This window comes from Pinus tabuliformis, chromosome J (genome assembly GCF_031772625.1).
Source record: "Pinus tabuliformis cultivar Carrire ecotype Pingquan chromosome J, CPIR1, whole genome shotgun sequence".
Lineage (NCBI taxonomy): Eukaryota > Viridiplantae > Streptophyta > Pinopsida > Pinales > Pinaceae > Pinus > Pinus tabuliformis.
In genome coordinates this window covers 614,470,011-614,494,990 of record NC_142295.1, presented here as the reverse complement: position 1 = coordinate 614,494,990, position 24,980 = coordinate 614,470,011, and the positions used below count along the sequence as shown (strand labels likewise).

At 41.8% G+C, this 24,980-nt stretch overlaps 1 protein-coding gene across 4 annotated transcripts in view; it reads left to right on the top strand.

Moving 5' to 3' along the window:
- The window catches only part of LOC149228455 (uncharacterized), a 437,914-nt gene that overhangs the window by 357,511 nt on the left and 55,423 nt on the right, over positions 1-24,980 (top strand). The gene's annotated exons all lie outside the window — the stretch shown is intronic.

Below are 24,980 nucleotides of genomic sequence, written 5' to 3'. Positions count from 1 at the left end.
GCTTTGACTTGGAAAAATCCGATTTTTGGAGGCCGAATTCTCTGGTGAAGGCATCAAATTTTTTTGGGCACTTTGACTTGGGTTGACCGCAGATCTGTTGACTGAACTTTGACCATAGAAATCTGAAGTTTCACTGTAGCTTTCTCTCTCCTTTGATCGAGTCTTTTTGGGACTATTTTGATTGAGGTTTGACCAACAAAGGAGGCTGAGTTGTTTGACTGTTAACCAAACTCTTTTGGAGGCAGTTTGACTGTTGACTTGTGGACTAGTTAGGGTATCGTTTGTGGCTGTTGACTTTGATAGAATTTGCATATTTGACTTGTTGACCAGATTTGACTTTGAGGCTCATCTTTTGTATATTGGTTTGTTGGTCTCGAATAGTCAAATGATTGACTTTGACTCTTTTGTTGATGATTTGGACCATTGTATCTCTTTGTTGAATATTTCATGACAATCTAATAGAAGAATTTGAAAGTGTTTTCCCCCTTGTGGGGTTTTTCCCTGGTGTTTGACCAAATCTTGTGTCTCTTGGTATTGCTCTTGGTTGTCTTCTATTGCATATTGGTTTTATGTTCTATCCACAATTGTTCATTATTATTGGAAGATTAAATTTATTTAAAAGTGATTGCTAATTGAAGATAGAATTGGGATAAATGATTGTGCTAGCATAGTATAATGGAAAATTAACAAAGATGTTTTTGAGAAATCAACTTTGTGATGCAGAAATGTCAATAGATGAACCCGTGGCCTCCTACTTCATGAGAATTGCTCACATAAGAGATCAATTGCAAAGTATGGGTGAATTAATTTCTGAATTTGAATTAATCACTACTTTGTTCTCAATGGCCAACCAGATTTATGGAATTCATTTGCAGTTGGCGTTTGTGCTAGAAAAGATACTCCAAGTTTTGAAGAATTAGGGACCGAATGCACTCACGAGGAATCTAGGCTTATTGCTAAAGGGAAGATCCAAAGACATGAGGAAGAAAAAGCTCAAGCATTTGTAGTTCAATTCAAGAAGAAGAATAATGGAAAGAAGTTTGATGCTCAAAATAAGAATGCATGTAAAATATCCAATCTACAAGGAAAGAAAAACTTGTCTAAAATCCAAAGTTATGGATGTCACAAATTTGGACATTATAAAAATAATTGTCTTGAAGCATCGAACAATGAGAAAAGGAAAGGCAATGATGATGATACGCATCCTCATGGGAAGAAATCCAAGAATGATTCTTCAAAGGCTTTAGCATCTGATGTTAAAGACTTATATTACTAGGATTACTGCAAGTAGTCTAGGAGCAAGAGGGAGTTGAAGGGGTCCCTCACATTAAATTAGAAGTTATTTAGAACCCTTCTTAAATATATTTAATAGTCCCTAGAAAATTGGAATTCTTGATAAGAAAGCTCCAGGGTTTGTGGATAAAACCCTAGAATTTAGATCTAGTTCAATCTTTTGGCTAAAAGAAGAAACCCTAACTCTTAAAAAGAATGAATGACATCTAAATAATGCCATGAACAAAATTGCTAATGGATGTAAGAAGTATAAAGATTAAGAGGGAGCTGCCATTCTTCTCAAAAGATAAGTATTTTATATCTCTCTTATTTGATTATCCTTATTGTTGATATTTTACTATGAGTTAGTCTTGTATTTGGATTCTTTGCTTGGTTGTAATTGTTTTCCATGGCCTCATATCAGGATTGTAGATACATAGTAGAAGCTACCAAGGCTTTGACAATAGATGGATGAAGTTGAAGAATGAAGCAAAGCAAGAAAATTTTCCAGAATTTCTACTTTAAGGATATTGTACCTGTGAAAATTTCTTAATCTAACACATCATAAACCCCTACTGCAATATTTGGTTTATTATCTCCTACTTGTTATTTACATTAACAAGTTATTTAATAATATAAACATCGAAATAAACACAATTGCAGCCTTCACAAACATACAGATCATCAACTGAAATAAACTTAGACAACATAAGGGACACCTTTATTTTTGGACAATCGTTCTCGGAAAAACCCAATGCAGGAAAGCCGGTGCAACATATAGAGAGTTTTATTATTAAGCAGATTCTGAAACAACTAGGGTGCCAGAAATGGCTCACCCTTTAGAGAATTTCCTTGTCAGCAATACCTCTATCCAGAGATAGATATTCCGCTGATCAGCGACCGAACAAATGATCCCACAGTGACTCTGGCTATTCCTTGTGTTGGATAGCAAACGTTGCTCCATGCACTCTCAAGCACTGTGTCACCCGCTTAGGGACTACATCACCCTCTCTGGCTCTGTGTCAGCTAATCAACTCTAAGTCTGTCCCCCTGGATCACCTCAACGCAACCTCTGAAGCCTTCTGTGTTAACTGCGTCAGCCTCTACAGCCTCTATGTCAGCTCCTTTGGCCCTCTGTGTCCTCTGCGCTGGCCTCCTTAGCCTTTGCGTCAACCCTTGCTGCCTCTGCGTCAACCTTCCTAGGTTCTGCGCTGCCCCTTCCGACACTCTTCTGCCTCTCTGATATGTATTCCTTGGCCTCCTACTGAGCTGCCCCTCACTGCAACTGATCACTTGTTTGATTTCCTTAGCAAACCTCGCCCCAGAAAATCGAACTGACTGATCTCTCTTGATGTCTTGGTGTGTCTACAACTGACCCTCAAGCCTCCTCTTATACTTTTCCCGTTGACGATTCAACGACCGAGATTAAGTCCCTAATCAACGACTAAGATTAGATCTGGTTTGATCCTCATTATTTAGAACTTTCTCACCCATATTATATTAATACACATCAATATTTTAATTTTCCTAAGTTTAGACTTATGTTGTAATTAAAAATATGAATTATTTTAATATCTCTCCATCTGGGTGGAATTTCTCCAAATGATTTTTGGGTCTTGGAGATCTCATGTGCCTTAGCCTCTCCACCAAATTTCACGGCTAGAGCACATTTGATGCTACCAAAAATCAACACTCCCTCTTAGCGAGGAATGTGCTCTAGTAATGCTTCACCATAGAAACATCACACTGATCACATCCCCTGCCCTGTTGCTTCCTGTACTGTTGCCCATGACACTTCGACTGACATTGCTACATCTGTACTGCATCTCCCTCTCAACATGCTGCATCATGCTGCCCATAGCACTTCCACTGCTAACTGCTGCACTGCAACTCAATTATCGAGAAGTAGGTAACTGACTTCCCCAAATATCGACATCCCGGTCAGTCTGGAATCCTCGTGACGCTGCAGCTACCTCTGCTACTATCCTGTGCACCATCTGCTGCCATTGCGCTGCTGCAAACACCTCTATGCCTCTCGCACTGCTGCAACCTCTACTGCGGTGCTACAGACTTTTGCAATCTAGCACTGCCTTGTCGCTCCATCACACCTTGCTCCACCCGACACCTGTCATTATACTACTGTCGTTAAGAGCTCCTGTAGCTGGATGTGATCCCAAAGTTTGGGCACCTCAAGGATCCTGCCCCTAGTGTGTATTCCTCTTGACTACAACTCGATGTCTCCCCACCTTTTCTCTAGAGGTGCATGAGCACTCATGGCACAATCATCATCAGTATTGACATCCTTCTCCACCTTCGTTGGAGCTGCCTTTGTGTCAGAAGCTTCTCCCTTGCCTTTCTTCCTAGGGCACTGACATGCATAATGTCCCAACTCCCCACAGTTGAAGCACTTGACCTTGGAGATGTCCCTTTTCTTCCTCTACCCTTGTTGTCCCATAGATGCTAGAGCCACATCCTCCTCCTCTTTCTTGAATCGAACTCCCTTACCACTACCCCCTGCTTTGGTCAACCTCCTGATCTCTTCCTGTCCAAGAGCTACCCACTTCTCTTCCCAAGTGGGTAGAGTCGCTTTGCCAAAAATGCTTTGGACAAATGTCTCCTAGTCCTCGGAGACTGCATTCAGAGCAGTCCTGACCATAAACTCTAGATCCGGTGTAGACCCCATGGAAGTAAGCTGGTCGCGAATTCCTTGCAACCTGAGGAGGAAGTGATCTATCTCCTCTCCTTTTTGCATTTGATATGACTGCAGTTGATTCGCCAATAACATCTTCCGCTGCACGGAAGAGCACTGGTATAAGGTGGTCAGGGTCTCCCACATCTCCCTTGTTGTTGACTTCTCAACAATATGTGGTATTACATGATCCTTGACCTCGTCTAGAATCATGCATTTCATCTTTGCCATGGCCTCCTCATACTTCTCATTAGCATTCGGGTCAACTGGTACAACTACAGTTTTCAAGACATAGTCCTTGATGTGATGTTTATCTAGGATTGCCAGGATTTTGGATTTCCAGATGACAAAATTGGAAGTCCCGTCCAATCTGTCATGATCCCTCAATTCGTTTATTGTCATCTCTGCTCCTGTTCTAGACTCCCTCTGAGTCTTGACTTCCCTCCTGGAAATCGACCAACTATCGAATGACTCCTCTCCAATCCCCCTTTGCTGCTGCAACTCGGATATGGATTTCTTGGCTAGAAATCCGTCGAGGTAGTGCTTCCCTCTACCTTAGTTCCATCTCCTTAGACACTGTTATGCATAGATAGAAACAACGTCCCACCAGTGCCTCAAATCACACTCTGCACAACTCCCTTAGCACCAACAACTGAAGAATCTGAGCCCTTCTGGCTCTGCGCAATCACAAGCTAGATCAACTCCTCCTAGCCTCAATGTCAATCTTTCCTGGATGAGAAAGATGATCGAGCACTGCGTAGGTCTGATCTACCCCCCCCGTCTGCCTCTGCGCTGATTCTTCTCTTGGCTCAGAATGCTGACGCAGGCTCTACGTGAGCCTCTGCGTCACTCCTCCTCTTGCCTCTTTAGCTTTGGAACAATGCTATCTGTCGGGACAACTGCTTCTTTGCTGCAAATTCTCAAATTTCTTTTGTTGGTGTCTTCAGTCCTCCTTGATTTGTAATCGCTCTGATACCATGTGAAAATTTCTGAATCAAACACATCAGAAACCCCTATTGTGATATTTGGTTTATTATCTCCTACTTGTTATTTACATTAACAAGTTATTTAATAATATAAACATCGAAATAAACACAATTGCAGCCTTCACAAACATACAGATCAGCAACTGAAATAATCTAAAACAACACAGGGGACACTGTTATTTTTGGACAATCGTCCTCGGAAAAACCTAATGTGGGAAAACCGGTGCTGCATATAGAGGGTTTTATTATTAAGAAAATTCTGAATACAACTAGGGTGCCAGAAATGGCTCACCGTTCAGAGAATTTCCTTGGCAACAATACCTCTATCCGGAGATAGATATTCTGGCTAATCAACAACCAGATGAACGATCCCATAGTGACTTTGGCTTTTCCTTGTGCCGGACAGCGAAAGCTGCTCCACACACTCTCTGGAACTGCGTCACCCTCTTAGGGACTGCATCACCCTCTCTGGCTCTACGTCAGCCAATCAACTCTTAGTTTGTTCCACTGGATCACCTCAGTGCAGCCTCTGAAGCCCTCTGTGTCAACCGCGTCAGCCTCTACGGCCTCTGTGTCAGCTTCTTTGGCCCTCTACATCCTCTGTGCTGGCCTCCTTAGCCTCTGCGTCAACCCTTGCTACCTCTCCGTTAGCCTTTCTAGGCTATGCGCTGCCTCTTTCGACACTCTACTGCCTTTCTGATATGTATTCCTCAGCCTCTTGCCGAGCTGCCCCTCACTGCAACTGATCACTTGTTCGATTTCCTCAGCAAACCTCGCCCCAAAAAATCGAATTGACTGATCTCTCTTGATGTCTTGGTGTGTCTCCAATTGACCCTCAAGCCTCCTCTTATACTTTTCTTGTTGATGATTCAACGACCGAGATTAAGTCCCTAATCAACGATTAAGATTAGATCTAGCTTGATCCTCGTTATTTAGAACTTTCTCACCCATATTATATTAATACACATTGATATTTTAATATCTCTCCATTCGGGTGGAATTTCTCCAAACGATTTCTAGGTCTTGGAGATCTCATGTGCCTTAGCCTCTCCACCAAATTTCATGGCTAGAGCACATCCGATGCTACCAAAAGTCAACAGTACCAGATAAAACCCCAGTTTAAAGGGAGTTGGATGTTTGAAGTATCTGAAGAGAACTCAAGATCCAAGCATGCAATAGATGGCAGCATGGAAGCAAGATTTGAGAAGGTTCTCCTTGAAAGAGGGAGTGGATCATGTCAAGACATTTACCTCAGTTGTAAGAGTTGCCTCAGGTCTTTGAAGGGTATGAAAAGAATCCTCATGATTAAAGAAGACTTTTGGTCTTGGTTGAATGAATCAAGGATGATCCTACATATGATTTATCTTTAATGGAAGTTGGATGACTCATGTGTCAGAGGGAGTAGTAATTATCTCTGGAGGGAGCAATCAGAAAGCCCTGTTATGACCTCAGATTCCTGGATGATGGACTGTCAGTGTGAAAGGGAGCACCCAATTGGGGTGACCTAAAAGCATCTGTGATGATGAATCATATGAAGCTGCAAAAATTTCTTCAAGATATTGCTTATGTTTAGGGTTTTGTTATAATTTCTTGGATAAACATGAAGCAATATGGTAGAAGCAATGTATATTGTAGCTAAATTGGCAAGATGAGAAGAATTCTAGATTCAGAGGTTACTAGCAGGTTTTGATCAAGTGCAAGTGACGACCATGATGATAGACATGGTTTAGAAGGGAGCAATGAAGCTAGAATATATTTGCACTGATGAGCAGATAGCTGATATGATGACAAAGACTCTTTTTGAAGAGAAGTTTGTGTACTTATTAGACAAGCTTGGGCTTGTAAAAAGACACCTCTTTGATTGAGAGGGGTTGATCACTGCATCATAGATATGGTTTTTCCCTGTGTCATGTTTGTTGACTGAAATTAGGGAGGTTATCCCTGTGTCAAGTATATTAACCATTAGGGAGAATGGTTTGAAGGATTAGATATCATCATGGACTAGCATTCTTCCTGTGTCATGTACTTTGACTTGATTAAGGAGGTTATCCCTATATCAAGTAGATAGGCCTGATTAGGAAGAAGGGTCCGGTGGAATGACATTCTTCCTATGTCATTATACAGTGATCTGATTAGAGTTGTAGTCCCTGTGTCACTTTGACCTAAATTAGGAAGAATGGTCTGATGGATAGACATTTTCTTATGTCATTGTATAGTGACCTGATTAGGGATGTAGTCCTTCTGTCACTTTGACCTGTATAGGAAAATGGTCAGACAGAGGATTGTCATTCTCTATGTCATTGTATTCTAACCTAATTAGGGATGTGGTCCCTGTGTCACTTTGACTTGAATTAGGGAGAATGGTCCTAGACGTTGTAGCCTCCCAGCATCTTGCTCTGATATCTTTCTAGAGAGCTTGTTTATCTTGATGAGGCCTATATGGAGTTTCACCTAGACTATGTCTATAGTTGTTTGATGGTGAAACATGATTTTATTGTTGTTGGTGATTATGATATTGATGATGCTTATCTTAATCTTGATCTTTCCTTAGAGAACTTGTAAACTTGAGATTATCTTGATAGTCATTATGAATACCTCCCTAGCTAAGAGGGAGTGTTGAATTTCGTAGCTATGTTAAGTCCTCATTGATGTATTTATTCATGTAAAGCATGTTCTTCATGCTCAATATTTTGTATTTATCAAAAGAACAAAAAAATTAAATTTTTAAGATTAGTTTTGGCTCCCAAGTGTTCAAGTTGGCCCTCCAACTCCTACAGGTCGGCTCATCTAACATTCCACCCATTCGACCTCGAAGTGGCTATAAAAAGAGCTCTTCGCCCTCCTCAAAGCATAACTTGCCTGAACATAAAAATCAATATATTCTGGACATATGAAGGAAGCATGGGAGCAGATCGAAGATTGGAAGAACAACTTATCTTTGTGATCTATCCCTATTCAAAGAAAGGAAAAATTCTCTATGATTCGTACCTTGAGGTGGAGGCTGAAGTCTATAATTCATATCTGTGATAGAGGTCCGAATTTTGTGGTATGTAACTCGAGCATGAAGGCCGAAGTCTAAAGCTTGTATTTGTGGCAGAGAGGTTTGAATTCTGTGGTATGTGACCTAAACAAGAAGGCCGAAGAATGAAGCTTGTATCTGTGACAGAGGTCCGAACTCTTGTGGCTTATAACTGTGATAGAAAGCCAAAATTTGTGAGGTATATTTCAGTGAAGAAGGGAGCTAGATCTTCTATATTTACAACTAGTTTGAGGAGGGCTATCTTGGACACTTAGTGAATGCTGGTTAGTTTAACCATAATCCTTAGCTTTGATATCTCTAGTTGGATTGGTTCTCTAAGGAAAAAAGTTGGTTTTTACCCCTAGTGGGTTTTCCCATGGTAATCATTGTGTTCATATTGTGCACGGTGATCTCTGCTTTCTCATTCTTGTATGTTTGCTTGATGAAAAATTAGCAATTGTTGGAAGGATTCTATATATAATCACAAGTAATTATCAGTGTTCAGAAATCAATATATTGCCCTACAATTTTAACAAGATTTAACGTTATGTTATTTATATAATAGCTAGTTACAACAATAGCAATGGCTGGCAATAGCTCCGCAAATCAATAAACTAGAACCGATAAGTACAATCTTGAATTCTGAATGAATTCACCAAGGGATGAGGTGGGTTTTCATCCACTCTCACTGAATCACCCAAGGTTTTTTGTCCTGGGGCTACTAAAGTTGAGAAACTGGTTCTCTGAACATCACCAATCAGAAAATGCAACAAATCCAAGATGTCTCAAATGATCTCATCCTCCTTTTAAAGGCTCGATAAATAGATCTCCAATCTTCTAGAAGTGATTTAATTTGATTATTTTAGTATTATTCTAGAGGCTCCACCTTGACTTCATCTAAGTGACTTTTAATTTAATTTAATTTTACCTTAAGTCACATTTGGCCTTTTTCATTCAATTAATCATTTTCTGCTTTTTTTATTTGAGTAAGTGACTAATTAAAGTCACTTTTCATCCATGAAAATGGTAAATCACCCACCATACTTTCTCTGGCCACTGGAAGTCGCTTCTCATCATCCCATCCTGTAGATCTTCTTGTTCTAGTTCCAATAAGCTATTACACTAAGGTGTTCCATCAAATATTCCACCCGGAATGCTACCTTAAGCATAATTAATTAAGTTAGACCCAATAATAATCTGTTTTACGGGATTATTAGAATGCAATAGAACCGAAAGCAAGTTGTGGAGGATGATGGAATATGCCAGTGTCATCAGACCGTTGAAAACTTCTCAAAAGTCCTCTAGGACCTCTAATGACATAATCCTCCTCTTGTGACCAGGCCATCATATACCTTGGAAATCCATCCTGGGTATATACTATAGAGGAAACTGAAAATGGGGACGTTATAGTTTGGCTATCACACACAATGGAGTTAGGGGGAATGCTCTAGGGCATCCACTTCTTAAAACCTTAATTATTATTCTTGTGGGGGGAGAAATTAAGTATAAGGTTTGCACATAAACAATTTCCTTATAGGCTTTGAAGAAGACAATTTTCCCTCCAACTATGGAACTATAATATTCCAAACTTAAACAAATAGTGATATGCAAAAGAAAATACGATTCATACACAGAAAAATAAAAACGATCAACAAATACTCAATACACATCAGAAATGAGAACCAACTTAGCCATTTTATTAATGGAATGGAGCAAGTACAATAGTATAGAAAATGCACCTGGGCTTGCCTCAAGGGCAAGCTTGACAGAACCCCGTGTCAAACAATAATCTCAATGCTGGAAAGATAAATACTCCTCTAATACTTTGTGTTGTCTCCTAGTAACTGCACTGCTGGCTGGAAAGGAACTGCAAGAAACCCCATCTCTAGTGCTCAGAAAATGATGAAACTTCAGCCCCATGCTCCTTGGCCAAAACCCACAAAAACCCAAAAAGGGTTTGGCTTGAATCCAACCTCCAAAATTCGACCTCCTCTATGACCTATACCCTCCAAATTGCTCCAAGAATACGACCTGCAAAGAGTGGCCACGAAATCTTGCTCCAAGCTCTGAAAGGGGAGCAAACACCACTCCAAGTATCTCCTCTAACCTTCACGTAAAAGCTCAGCCTCAAGGACTGATACTCTACCCATCAAGTGAGCTCCCAGTTCTGCCTCTGTGCTGGCCTAGGTAGTACAAAAGTCACACTGCCAAGCAATAAGCTCAACCAACTCCCAAACTCTTGTAAATGTTGAGAATTCTCCCTAGCCTCCTCTTTGGAAAATCTCATGCCCAAACTCCATTGCAAGTCACCAACAACAAACTCGGCCTCCTCCCCACTGCGTCCTCCAGTAATACGCACCACCTAGAAGTGAATGCCACTGCTGGAAATCACAATGAGATCCTCCTTCTGAAGAAATCCAGAAAACCTTCCTAGGGTGGCACTTAAAGTCCCTCAAAGAAAGGGTGAGCTTTTCGCTTAAAGAACACGTGCTAAACAGCGAGTGACTTGGCTAAACAACTTGAGCAACCAAGAGAAATCGATATACAGGAAAGATGATTGAGATGAGAAGAGATTCCTTCCTAATATAGATTTCGTGGAGTACTTTTCCCTCCAATTTGTCCTCCATCGTGGGCCCTCACTTAACCACCATCATGCAAAACTTAACCACCTCCATGCAAATCAAACTAGGGAGTGCGTATTTCCCTAGTGAGGGTGGCCCCCATGTGTAACTTAACTGTAACACAAATAACGTTTCCTAAGTCTAATATCCTAATAAAATCAAATGGGGTCCACTAGCTCCAAAATTGGTCCCATAATACAAAAATTAATCTTGTTCCAAAATAATTTAGGAAGGGACGTGACAGTCCTCCCCTCCCAAATGTTGCTTGTCCCCAAGAAACTACAATGCTGGGTGATCAAGAATGTGCTCTCCTTCCCAAGTGGCATCCTCATTCGGTCAACTCTTCCAATGCACCAAATACTCTCTGATGATCCTGCTTATGAGCTTCCTCTCCCCGGTCTCTAAGATGGCCTTTGGCTCTAGGATAAAATGCCCCTCATCATCAAGTGGAGGCAACTCCATGACTGTTGTAACCTGTTGCCCCAACATCCTCGAGGCATGACACATGGAAGATGTTATGAGTCTTGCTCCATAGTGGTAGCTCGAACTCGTAAGTTACCTCTCCAACCCTCCTAATCACTCTGTATGGCCCAAAAAATCTCGGGTATAACTTTTCAGCCCCCTTCTACTTCAGTGTGGACTATTGGTAGGGTTGTAATTGGAGGTAAACCAAGTCCCCCTCCTCAAAATGCCTTTCTAATCGATGTTGGTTAGCATACATCTTCTATTGGTTTTAGGCTGTCTGCAATTTATCCTTAAGATCCTTGAGGATATCTTGGCTCTCTAGGATCCAATCCTTGGCCTTTGGGGCCTTGCTATCTCCAAAAACAATATCAGCAAAAGACAAAGCATCATAACCATATAAGGCACGGAAAGGAGTCATACCAATGGACATATGATGGGTGGTGTTGTAACAATACTCTCCCAGATGCAACCATCGAATCCAAGCCCTCTGCTGCCCTGTCACATAATTCCTAAGATAGCCCTCTAACCACTGGTTCACCCTCTCTGTCTGACCATCGGTCTGCGGATGATAGCTGGTGCTCGGGGTGAGCTTAGTGTCAACTAGTCTGAAGAGCTCTTGCCAAAACCCTCCCATAAATCCGCTATCCCTGTCACTGAGTATGGTCTTAGGGAGTCTGTGTAGACGAAAGACCTCCTTGAAGAACAACTCTGCCACCTGTGAGGCTGAATATCGTGTCGATATGGAAAAGAAGTGTGCAAACTTGGTCAGCCAGTCGACCACCACAAAATTACAATCCTTCCCTTGCACCGAGGGAAGTCCAGTGATGAAATCCATAGAGATGCTCTCCCATTTCCTCTGAGGGATGGGAAGAGGCCTCAACAATCTTGCAGGATGGGTCAAGTCTCCTTTGTTCCTCTGGCAAGCTTCAGACTCCTGCACATGCCTCAACACATCACCCTTGAGGCCCTTCCAAGTGAAGCGCTCTCTCACTGCCATGTAAGTCTTCCTAAACCCCTAGTGCTCAGACAAAGGAGAATCATGCGTTGCTTGAAGGACACACTCTCTCAACTGTGACCCCAATACCAAAAATATGTGCCCCTTATAATAAATAACCTCATCCATCACCCTGTAGCGCTCATCTGCATAACTGCCCTCCAAGATGTCGCACGCCTAGCGATCCTTGGAGTACTCTACCAATAACTGAGCCTTCCAATCATGACAAATGCTTGTGAGTGAAAGCCCGACTAGTCTCTTGGACAGTGCAGCCACTACGTTGTGCTTCTTCCGCACATACTCAATATCAAAATCGTAGGCCTGCACTTTGCTGACCCATCTCTGTTGTCTGTCATTGAGGCCTTGCTGCCCCATGAAATGGCGAACACTGTTGTGATCTGTCTTCACCCTAAATTGATTCCCCACCAAGTATTGTCTAAATTTGGCCAATACATGTATTATGACCAACATCTAAATGGAATACGACAACTCATGAGGTAGAAGCTTCCAACTCTCAAAAGCAATGGGGTGCCCTCCTTGGGCCAAGACTGCCCCAATCCCTAGACCTGATGCATCGGACTCAATGTGAAAGGCTGAGTGAAATCTAGGAGTCCCAATATCGGACAACAACTCATCACCTCCTTGAGGCGATCAAATGCTGCCTGAGCTCCCTCTGTCCATGCAAAAGCCCCCTTCTTAGTCAGATCAGTAAGGGGTGCCGCCAACTGTAAAAAGCCCTTCACGAACTTCCGATAATAGATACATATGCCCAAAAATCCTCTCAACATTGTCACATCTCGAGGCTCTGGCCAATCCCAAATGGCCCGAATCTTCTCCTCGTACGTCGTGACCCCATCTGCACCTTTGATGTCTCCCAAGTAAAGCATCTCTGTTAGCCCAAACTCGCATTTGGACATCTTGGCATAGAACTGTTGCTCCTCCAATATACGCAAGATAGTCTCTAAGTGTTGTAGGTGCTCCTCCCATGTCCTGCTATAGATCAAAAGGTCATCTAAGAATACCAGTACAAACCTCCTCAACTGGCTTTGGAACACATGGTTCATGTTTGACTGAAAAATAGCCGAGGCATTGGTCAACCCAAAAGGCATGATCAGAAACTCAAAATGCCCATAATGACATCTGAACGCTGTCTTCGGAATGTCCTGCTCTCTCACCCGGATTTGATCATACCCCGACCACAAATCTAGTTTAGAGAAGTACTTGGCTCCTCTAAGCTCGTCCATCAACTCATCAATGCGCGGGATGGGATACCTTTTCTTTAGCCCTCTTCTTGTTGAGGGCCTTGTATTCAATACACATGCAGAGAGTCCCATCCTTCTTCTTCACCAGCACAACTGAAGAAGCAAACAGACTAGAACTTGGTCTGATGTGGCCTAACGCCAATATCTCCCTGATGGCTTTCTCGATCTCATCCTTATAGGCCTTAGGGTGCCAATAGGGTGTAGTGATGACTGCCTACACACCAGGCTCCAACTCTATAGTGTGCTTGAATCCCCTGTAAGGTGGTTGTCCTGGCGGTATATCTCCAAAGACTACCAGATATCTATCCAGTATTGCCTGTATGTCTGGATGTGGTGGTGTAGTCTTTCCCCTAGCCTCTGAAATCCTTAGCTCTACTGCCCATGCTATGTCTCCATGCCTCAAATCGGCCTCCATCCGGTGGGCCGAAACTGTTTGAGGGGGGTATGAATGCATGCCCCTAAGAACCACTAGCTTGCTATCTGGTCCAACAAACTCCATCACCACTGTTTCCAATCGGTGGTAACCCGGCTAAGGGAATACAACCATTCGACACCCAACACCATGTTGGTGTCCGGTACATCCGCCAAGGAAAAGGGGTCTGTCATCGAATAATTCCCCATAGTCACTATCAGAGCGGGAACATATCGAGTGCAGTGCATAGTCCTGTCTCTTGGTATTAGAACTGGAAACCCCTCAAACTCTATAGTGGTGATGCCCCTCCTCTGGACCATCTGAGCATCAATAAAATTGTGGGTAGCCCCACTGTCTACTGAGACTGAGACACGTTGCCCCTGCACTATACCTCTAATCCTCATAGTAAAAAATTTGGGAATCTTGCACAAAGGAGCTAGGACTCCCTCGGCTAGTGCGAAAGATGCTCCTCCCTGAGGTGGTTGTGGTGGTGGTCCTCTCCCTGTTGGATCCTCTCTGTCTCCACCACCAAACTTCAACTCCTCCTCATCCTCCTGATCACTATTTGAGAAGACCTTGATGTAATGGGCCTTGCCCGCTGTGCACCGATGACCAGGTGCCCAAGGCTCTCGGAATGTAAAACAAAACTTCCTCTTCTTGAGTTCTCCTGGTCTCGTCATCCAATTGGCGCTGCCCTTGAGTTGCTCTCTACGCTGTGGGTGTTCTAGTGTCACTTCGCTTTTGAGGGTAGGGAGTGCGTGAAGGAAATGGTGCTCGGGTCTTGGGGATAGCCCCTTGCATATCTTGAGTGCAAGATATTGCCTCTAAAAGAGTAGATGGTTTGCGAGACGTCACCAGTCCCCGCAATGACTCTGTCGCCCCCTCTACAAATGTATATACTCGTCTTGCATCTGACAAATCAGGTACCATGACTGAGACCCTCAAAAACTCCGAGATATAATGCTCCAAATGCCCTGTGTTTGTCTGAGCTAGGTCAACTCCTTGAAGTGAGCCTCTGGATCCTTCCGATCAAAGCGCTCAACTACTCTTCGCGTGAAGTCCTCATAGGAGGTCACGCTAGCATCCCCCAGAGTGGACAAACCATGAAACCACCAATTGTGTGCCTCCCCCTCTACGTGCAATGTGGTCATCTTGATGGCCTCTACCTTTGTCATCCGATTCAGCTAGAAGTATGTGTCCAACTTCTCTACCCAAGCATGTCTTGTGCACTTGGTAGTGCTATCATATGTAGGGAAATACATTTTTCCCAATAGAACGATGTAGCTCATAGTTCTGCGTACCATAGCCCTTCACCTTCTCGTTTTGCTTGAGTTTGCAAAAATCTCTGAAGGTCGAGCCTCTCTGAAGTCTACTCACATGGACTGCCATTCCTGGAAATGCTCCCCCATCAACGATGGATCCTCTCCTCCACCAGTCTCGCCCTGTGCCAGAGGTACAAAAGAGCGTAAAGTAGCTCAAGTTGGCTCACTTAAGGATGGTCGCTACACAGTAGGTGAAGGGTGATTGAACTGTTGAGAGGCCCCTGAAGTCTCTCCAACTACAAACTCCCAGTGAGTGCTCCGCTCCCGGTTCTGCATCTTGATCTTGTCCAGCATCTCCTTCTGCCCCTTTGCCAAATCACTCAAAGCCTTCAAGAGACTATTGAAGGCCATCTCCTCCCTACTCTTGGGCTCACCCATATGTGAAAATATCTAAATTTAACACATCAGAAACCCCTACTGCAATATCTGGTTTATTATCTGCTACTTGTTCTTTACATTAACAAGTTATTTATATGCATAAATATCGAAATAAACACAATTGCAACTTTCACAAACATACAAATGAACAACTGAAATAAACTGAGACAACACAAGGGACACCGTTATTTTTGGACAATCGTCCCCGGAAAAACCCAATGCAGGAAAACCAGTGCAACAGATATGAGGGTTTTATTATTTTGCATTTTCTGAATACAACTAGGGTGCCAGAAATGTCTCACCCTTCAGAGATTATCCTCGACAGAAGTACCTTTCTCTGGAGACAAATATTCTGGCTAATCAGCAACCGGATGATTGGTCCCACAACAACTTGTATTGTTCCTTAGCTGGACAATGAAAGCTGCTCCAAGCTATCTTCTGGAATTGTGTCACCCTCTAGGGACTGCATCACTCTCCTACGACTCTGCATCAATGAATCAACTCCCAGTCTAGCCCATGAAATCACCTTAGCATAGCCTCTTCAACTCAGTGTCAGCTATGCAGCTCTCTGCACTGCCTGCGTCAACCTTTGTGGCTTCTGTGTTAGCCTCTTGGCCCTCTACGTCCTCTACGCTACCCTCTTCAGCCTCTGCATCAACCCTTGCTTCCTCTACGTCAGCCTTTGCTGCGTTTGCGTCAGCCTTCCTATGCTCTGCTGTAACAACCCATTAATAAAATTTTAAACTTTAAACTTTATAAATATATATATATATATATTAAATTTTATAAAGTATATAATTAGACTTTATAATATGAATTTATAAAACATATCATTAAACTTTATAACATATATAAAGAAATGTTATAAAATATATCACTTAACTTTATAACATATATAATTTAAATGTTATAAAATATATCACTTAAACTTTATAGCATATATAATGTAAACGTTATAAAATATGTCATTTAAACTTTATAACATTTATAATGTAAATTATAAAAGATATCAGTTATAAAACTTTATAACGTATACAGGAAATGTTTATAAACATAAATATAAGCTGTCCTAAAGAATCTATATATATACCAGTCCATTAATAAAGACGCGTCCAACCAGCTGAATACTTATTACAGAGCGCAGAGGACAGTAAGAAAATATCTGAGAGCCATCAATGCGTGGAAGGCGGTGGCTGCAAGTGGGAGGGCGGCCACCGCCAGGCCGGTAAATAAATAGCAGAGGCCTGAACCGAGAGAAGGGGGGAAAAACCAGAGAGGGGCAGCAGAGAACGAGAAGGATAAATTCATCAGCAGGAAGCCGAGAGAAGGGATTTACCAATTGAAGAGCTTTAAGTGGTCTGGGGTTCTGGGCACGGAGGGACAGAGAGCCTCTGTGGAGAGCTTTCTGGATTGAGCAGCTAGGTTTGCTCAGTCTGGTTGGGTGGTATTGGCCTCTCGAAAATTGGGTCAAAACAGCCACGGCATCACCAGCAGCGGGATCGCCAGTTCAATAGCAGAATCAGCAATCAGCTAGCAGTTCAGGTATGTACAGATTCCATTTTTATGCATTGTTGTTCTTCAGTTTATGAGTATTTACATGTTTGCTGTATTTCGAAATATGGGCATTACACATGGTATCAGAGCTGTGTTCAAACCCTGCCGACCTCATAGGCCCTTATAGTTTTCAAACCTTGGTAATTTTCTTGCTGTTCTATCAACTTTTGCCATGTGTCTGCAATTATTCTGTTGCAGAGGTTCGACAGAGCAAAATTTATAATACCAAGTACCGACCCGTATGAACGCGGCATAAAATTCCCTTAGTTGATACGGAATCGCCACATTTTGTGCATCGCTTTCATTCTCTGTTTAGATAATCCCTGCGGTTTATCCTGTTGCAATATGTTTCATGCTTTTGAAATTCCTGTGAGAAAGGCGTTTATTTTTTTTCTTCGTATAACTATTCGGATGAGTCTTACAGTGATTAAACCCGGTATCGGATGCCGTATTTCGTCTTAGACGATTAAACTTTTAGTTCTATATACCCTTTTACCGTGCGGTTGCATTATTGTTCGAGCAGCAAAGCAGACTCATCCGAGGGCGGCTTGACACTCGTCTCGTCGATGCCACCTCGCTGCGCTGATGCAAACTCGTCATCCTGCCGTTTCTAATTTAACTGAAATTTTAGGTCGCTGGTTCGAAACCGACAAGTCGGAAGAGTATTTTTATTCTTTCCACTTTCATCGTTTGGTCGATGGTGAATACGGCAAGTCGGAATCGTGTTATACTTTCCGCTTGTTTATACTATCCAAACTTCTTAAGCAGCTAACCAAAACTGAGTTGACGTGTATTGCGGTCCGGTGCGGTGCGCCCAATGTTACCTAGCTCGTGTTCAAGGCTCATTTATCTAAAGCAGTGGAGTCGTTTCATACGCGGGGACCTCTATATCAAATAGTCTGACATCAGCGTGTGGGAGAGGGTCTCAACTCTTAACGTTAGCGTGATATCACTCAATTTGTTGCAAAATGTATGGAATGTCAGCAAGTAAAGGCGGATCATTGTCACCCAGCGGGCCTCTTACAACCCCACGACATTCCTATGTCTAAATGGGAGACCATTTCTATGGATTTCATCATTGGACTACCTCTTACTTCTCAAAGACACAATGCCATTCTGGTAGTGGTGGATAATTTAACAAAAAGCGCCCATTTTATTCCGGTAAGAGATACTTATGATGTTGCTGACGTGGCTCGAGTATTCATAAATGAAATTATCAGATTTCATGGAGTACCTAAGAAGATTATATCCGATAGAGATTCGCGATTCACTTCCAGATTCTGGACGTGCATGCAGACAGCCTTAGGTACTCAGCTAAATTTAAGCACTGCTTACCATCCTGAGACTGATGGGCAAACTGAAAGAGTAAATCAAGTACTTGAAGACATGTTGCGAATGTATGTAATGGATCAGCAATCACACTGGGAAAAGTATTTACCCTTGGTTGAATTCGCATACAACAACAGTTACCACAGTTCGATTGGGATGCCTCCATTTGAAGCTTTATACGGCAGACCGTGTAGAACACCGTTAAGTTGGGACAAGTTAGAAGACCGAGTGTTAATAGGACCAGAATTAATCCATGAAATGGAAGCGCAGGTCAGCCAGATTAGACAGCGATTAAAGGAAGCACAGGATAGACAAAAGAGTTATGCTGATGCTCACCGATCTGATAGGAATTATGAGGTAGGGGACCAGGTCTTCGTCCGCATCAAACCAAATAAAAGTACTATTCGATTCGGAAAAGGGACAAAGTTGTCACCCCGATTTATAGGACCGTTTAAAGTCGTGGAAAGAGTTGGACCTGTTGCCTATCGTCTTGCCCTGCCACCTCACCTGCATAGAATTCATAATGTATTTCATGTTTCTGTATTAAGACATTATGTAGCTGATCTATCTCATAACATCCAGTGGAAAGAATTGCAGGTATCGGACGAGGGAGTCATAACGGTCGAACCGTTACGTATACTGGAACGTAGAGTTCGACAGCTGAGGAACCGCCTGGTGGACCAAGTTAAGGTCCAGTGGGACAAGTATAGTCCTGGATCAGCAACTTGGGAGAATACAGAAGACATATGTCAGAGATACCCTAGTTTATGTCCATTTTGAAGAACTTTACACTATGTTTAGTATATATTTACTTCACCACTGTCAGAGACCCAAAAACATTTGAATGATTAGTGATAAACATGAAACTTTGTGGCATAATATATGTTTAAATTCCTGCTGGTACATGGATACCAAAATAATATGTGTTTAATTCCTGCTGGTACATGGATACCAAAATAATATGTGTTTAATTCTTGCTGGTACATGGATACCAAAACAATATATGTGATTATTTTACTAAATTATAAATGTTGAAGTAAAGTTAAGGCCATTAAATGATTTTACTTCTGGTAGAAATTGAAACAATATAAATCTGTTTTATTTATGCATGTCAAAGATGAGCAACTGAAATGGAAGACATGAAGTGAATACATCCTAAAGAAAAGTCAAAATACATGCATAGAAAATGACAAAATTATGTTATGTTGATGTATCATATGTAAATAATACATAAGTTATTTCGAATATGCTGATGCACATTTTACAAATACATGGGTAAGTGTAAGATTGCAGATAAACTGGCAGATAAACTATGATTGCAGATAATTGATCCAATTTTCGAGATGGCCACGTGATGACAAAACCTCAGATCAGTTAAAGCTCAAAGTGATTCTATGATAGGGTAGTAGCCCTAATTCTACTGGAGGGGTGGAGGTGTTACCCACCGTTTATCCTCCGAACCCTGGAGTCATGGGAGGACTGTGCGAGTCACGCTCCCCTAGACGTGTGATGATGACTGCCGGATGCCTACTGGGAATCAGGTCGGTATAGCCGACGCTGTTACCTTCGTGTTATGAATGGTTAGGTCAGTAAAATTGACGCCATGGCATACTCTAGTAGAGGACGGATAGGATGGGAGCAGAAGAGATTAGGGAGGATAGGATGAGTTTGAATAGCTTGGGGACCTGGATAGAAAAGGTCATGTCCATTAAAACCTTGAACCTAAAGCTCTAACTTCGGGACGAAGTTTTCAGAAGGGGGAATGTATGTAACAACCCATTAATAAAATTTTAAACTTTAAACTTTATATATATATATATATATATATATATATATATTAAATTTTATAAAGTATATAATTAGACTTTATAATATGAATTTATAAAACATATCATTAAACTTTATAACATATATAAAGAAATGTTATAAAATATATCACTTAACTTTATAACATATATAATTTAAATGTTATAAAATGTATCACTTAAACTTTATAGCATATATAATGTAAACGTTATAAAATATGTCATTTAAACTTTATAACATTCATAATGTAAATTATAAAAGATATCAGTTATAAAACTTTATAACGTAGACAAGAAATGTTTATAAACATAAATAAAAGATGTCCTAAAGAATCTATATATATACCAGTCCATTAATAAAGACGCGTCCAACCAGTTGAATACTTATTACAGAGCGCAGAGGACAGTAAGAAAATATCTGAGAGCCATCAATGCGTGGAAGGCGGTGGCTGCAAGTGGGAGGGCGGCCACCGCCAGGCCAGTAAATAAATAGCAGAGGCCTGAACCGAGAGAATGGGTGAAAAACCAGAGAGGGGCAGCAGAGAACGAGAAGCATAAATTCATCAGCAGGAAGCCGGGAGAAGGGATTTACCAATTGAAGAGCTTTAAGTGGTCTGGGGTTCTGGGCACGGAGGGACAGAGAGCCTCTGTGGAGAGCTTTCTGGATTGAGCAGCTAGGTTTGCTCAGTCTGGTTGGGTGGTATTGGCCTCTCGAAAATTGGGTCAAAACAGCCACGACATCACCAGCAGCGGGATCGCCAGTTCAATAGCAGAATCAGCAATCAGCTAGCAGTTCAGGTATGTACAGATTCCATTTTTATGCATTGTTGTTCTCCAGTTTATGAGTATTTACATGTTTGCTGTATTTCGAAATATGGGCATTACACATGGTATCAGAGCTAATGCACCGGATCCCATCAGAACTCTGCAGTTAAGCGCGCTTGGGCTAGAGTAGTACTGGGATGGGTGACCTCCCGGGAAGTCCTAGTGTTGCACCCTCCCACTTCAAAGGGCATTCCGGGCGCTCTCTTACCGAGAGCCACCCTGAACACCATCAATCATCACTTCCGGGGCTTGCACCCGGTAACCAGGACTTCCCGGGAGGTCACCCATCCCAGATCGCCTCTGGCTCAAGCGCGCTTAACTGTGGAGTTTTCCCCACAATCAAGCCCACTTAGCTTGCTACCCCATTTCTTAGGATCGACTAACCCATGTCCAAGTGTTGTTCACATGGAACCTTTCCCCACATACAAGGCTTCCCCATCTCGAAATATGGGCTCTGATACCATGTATGTATGTAACAACCCATTAATAAAATTTTAAACTTTAAACTTTATAAATATATATATATATATATATATATATATATATATATATCAATTTTATAAAGTATATAATTAGACTTTATAATATGAATTTATAAAACATATCATTAAACATTATAACATATATAAAGAAATGTTATAAAATATATCACTTAACTTTATAACATATATAATTTAAATGTTATAAAATGTATCATTTAAACTTTATAGCATATATAATGTAAACGTTATAAAATATGTCATTTAAACTTTATAACATTTATAATGTAAATTATAAAAGATATCAGTTATAAAACTTTATAACGTATACAAGAAATGTTTATAAACGTAAATATAAGCTGTCCTAAAGAATCTATATATATACCAGTCCATTAATAAAGACGCGTCCAACCAGCTGAATACTTATTACAGAGCGCAGAGGACAGTAAGAAAATATCTGAGAGCCATCAATGCGTGGAAGGCGGTGGCTGCAAGTGGGAGGGCGGCCACCGCCAGGCCGGTAAATAAATAGCAGAGGCCTGAACCGAGAGAAGGGGGGAAAAACCAGAGAGGGGCAGCAAAGAACGAGAAGCATAAATTCATCAGCAGGAAGCCGGGAGAAGGGATTTAACAATTGAAGAGATTTAAGTGGTCTGGGGTTCTGGGCACGGAGGGACAGAGAGCCTCTGTGGAGAGCTTTCTGGATTGAGCAGCTAGGTTTGCTCAGTCTGGTTGGGTGGTATTGGCCTCTCGAAAATTGGGTCAAAACAGCCACGGCATCACCAGCAGCGGGATTGCCAGTTCAATAGCAGAATCAGCAATCAGCTAGCAGTTCAGGTATGTACAGATTCCATTTTTATGCATTGTTGTTCTCCAGTTTATGAGTATTTACATGTTTGCTGTATTTCGAAATATGGGCATTACATCTGCGCTGTTTCTTTGGCACTTTCTTTGCCTCTATGATATGTATTCTCCACCTCCTACCGAATTGTCCCTCACTGCAACAGATCACTAACTCGATTTCTCAGCAAACCCTGCTCTAGAAAATCGAATTAACTGATCAACTTGGTGTATCTCCAATTGACCCTCAAGCCTCCTCTTATACTTTTCTTGTTGATGATTCAATGGACGAGATTAAGTCCCTAATCAACGGCTAAAATTAGATCGGGCTTGATCCTCGTTATTTAGAACTTTCTCAACCATATAATATTAATACATTAATATTTTAATTTTTTTAAGTTTAGACTTAGGAACCTCGTTAAAAATATTAATTATTTTAATATCTCTTCATCTGGGTGGAATTTTTCCAAACAATTTATGGGTCTTGGAGATCTCATGTGCCTTAGCCTCTCCACCAATTTTCATGGCTAGAGCACATCCAATGCTACCGAAAATCAACACCATATCTTTTGCTACCACAGTCTTCCCACGGTCCTCCATGTCTGGAGTAATGTCCAACTCCCTTTCCCTACTCTGGTACCTCTGTCTTATGTAAATAATATTTTTTCGGTCCTCCTCACTCATAGAAAAGCTTTCCCACGGCTGAGCCAAAATCTAAGCTCTAATACCACTGTAATGTTCAAAATTTAAACAAACAATGATATGCAAATGCAAATACGATTCATACATAGAAAAATAAAAAAATCAGCACATACTCAATACACATAAAAAATGAGAACCAATTGATCCATTTTATTAATGGAATGGAGCAAGTGCAATAGTATGGAAAATGCACATGGGCTTGCCTCAAGGGCAAGCTTGACAGAACCCAGGTGTCAAACAATAATCTCAATGCTGGAAAGATAATTGCTCCTTGATCCAGGTGGTTCCAGACACATGCAGAAGTCCAAGAGGACTCAGGAATGGTCAAAAATCGAAGTGTTTGGATTGTGCCCGAACTATGTTCATGTTGAAGATCTCGTTGTCGTGATCACGGTGGTGCAAACGGTTCGTCAAACCAAGTCTATATGCGAAATTTAGGAGCAATCAAAGTTAAGGGTTGACTTGGGTGACTGGGCAGGCTTAAGGAGGCAGCAATTTGGACAAAATCCGGCCATTAGATTCTGGCCAACTTGGGCCAGATTTTGGGCGAATTTGTGGCCTCCTAAATTGACTCCTTTGGTCAATTTTCTAAAAATTCGAAATGGCCAATTATTTTATATAACAACAAAATTAAAAAAAATATTAAAAAAAAGGTGGCGGGCCATGACTCCCGCCACCTCCACTGAACCCAACATTATACATTAAACAAATTTTAATTATTAAAGCGCTGATAGGGCCACGACCCTCGCCGACCCAACCGCATGATATAACAAAATGTATTTAAATGGGTCGGCGGCCATGACCCTGCTGGACCCCCAACCAACCACCAAAATTACATGGGGTGGGCAGGCCACCTTCGGTGGAACCGGCACACACCCTAACAACATGTGCCCGTTAATTAAATGCGATGCTAACGAGGATCGAACCCGCTCGGCCCACATGGGTTGGCCCCCACTGGGCAGCCCCATGTAACAACCTCCGCCCCAAACCGAAAATGCACCCAAACATCACGGTTACCAAAAATGAAACCACCTCTGTATAAAGGGGTCAACACACCAAATTAAAGCGCGGTTAAACCAACATTAAAATCCGCGCCAAATTTATGTAACGGTAGGGCGGCGGGGGGGTCCGACCTTGTGGCCTCTGCTCGCTTAACACAGTGCGCCACCGTTATGCCAACAGTGTCCCTTGGAAATTTCTGCCCACAAACTTTATTATAAACCTTCATTTTGCTTAGTGCGGCCAGGATGGAGGAGTGGAGAAGTGTGCACGCGGTCCGAGACATTTTTTATTATTATTTTGCAGGCGGAACCATGTTTGAGCCAAATTCTCAGGAGGGCAAAATTTTGCTAGTGTCCAAAATGGACAAATTTTATGTCGATCTTACACTTCTCAGCGACACGAGCTTGATGGCACAGACAAAATTTTGATCTGAGCAATAGATCTTAAGATGCCCCGGAGGAGGGAATCTTTGAGGAATCTAGGGGGAATCTAAAAGATTCTTGTAGTGCCAGATTTTCACTTTGTCAGAATTCAGAAATTTGACAATCGATTTTACACTATTCGATGCCACAAATTTGATGGTGCAATCAGATTTTCCATTTGATCATTCCATTTTCAGCCACTTTTCAAGGTGGAGTGCAGGTGTTAGCATTCAACGTGCAAGCAATCATTCCATGAGATTTGACGCTGCGGGATTGATAGTATGGCCAGCTTCAATAGTTTGACTTCCTTTTCTTCACATGGCCCTAGGATGTTAGGTAAATGCAGTGTGTTCATGTACTTCTTTTTGCTATGAGATGCATTGTGCTGCATAGATCCCTGTTTAATGTTTGCCGTGGGATCTTGTTTTCTTACTTATTTCATGATTCCTACTTGATGTGATGCAAAATCATCTGTGGGATGTACTTGTTTTCATGATTCGTCATGTTGTTATTGAGATCCCTTTGTCGTCATGTTGACGGGATACTCATGTTGTAGTCATGTATGTCTGAATTGAGATCCCTTTGATGCCATGTTGGCGGGA